This window comes from Mya arenaria, chromosome 14 (assembly GCF_026914265.1).
Source record: "Mya arenaria isolate MELC-2E11 chromosome 14, ASM2691426v1".
NCBI lineage: Eukaryota > Metazoa > Mollusca > Bivalvia > Myida > Myidae > Mya > Mya arenaria.
In genome coordinates, this window is record NC_069135.1 from 8,548,204 (window position 1) to 8,548,933 (window position 730).

A 730-nucleotide genomic window follows, 5' to 3' on the forward strand; every position below is an offset into this window, starting at 1 on the left:
CACTCTAAATGGACACCTAGATGGATCTGGTTGCGAGTCTCACTAAGGGCACATGTCCACTCATAATGGACGCCTAGGTGGACAGGTTCCAGCCTAGAAGGTCCTGGGTTCAAGCCTCATGAGCGGCACATGTGCAAACTAGACACTGAATGGCGACATAAAACACTGACATAATGCTCTTCCTCCCAAATTGCAATTGCAACACAGGGGTTTAAACAATACGTGGAATCTGCAACACTTCGCCTCATCAGCGTAAAAGAAAACCTTTAATTCATGGTCACGATACAGCCTGGACAAGGTTCAGTCCAGAAGAGTCCTATTCATTTTGACATTGGCCTCTAAGCATGACCTTGACCTTTGAGGTTCTGATCTGGGTATTGTGCACGACACGCTACCTCAACCATATATTGGTGAACTCTGGTGTAATTATTTTTGAAAATCCTTACCGTAAATGCATGGTCAAGATACAAGGATCAATGTAACCTTTGACTTTAAAGTGTGACCTTGACCTTTGATTACAGACTCGAGTTTTGCCTGACACCCAATCTCATCATGGGGAACCTTCATGGCAAATGTTTTAAAAATCCTATAAGGCATGGTCAAGATACAGTCCGGACAAGGTTCAGTCCAGATGAACTGACACGCACAAGGAATCTCCATTGTGACAACTATGTATCGTTCACAACAAGCTGGCTAGACAAAACCAGTCTTAATCATACCATAATTCTCA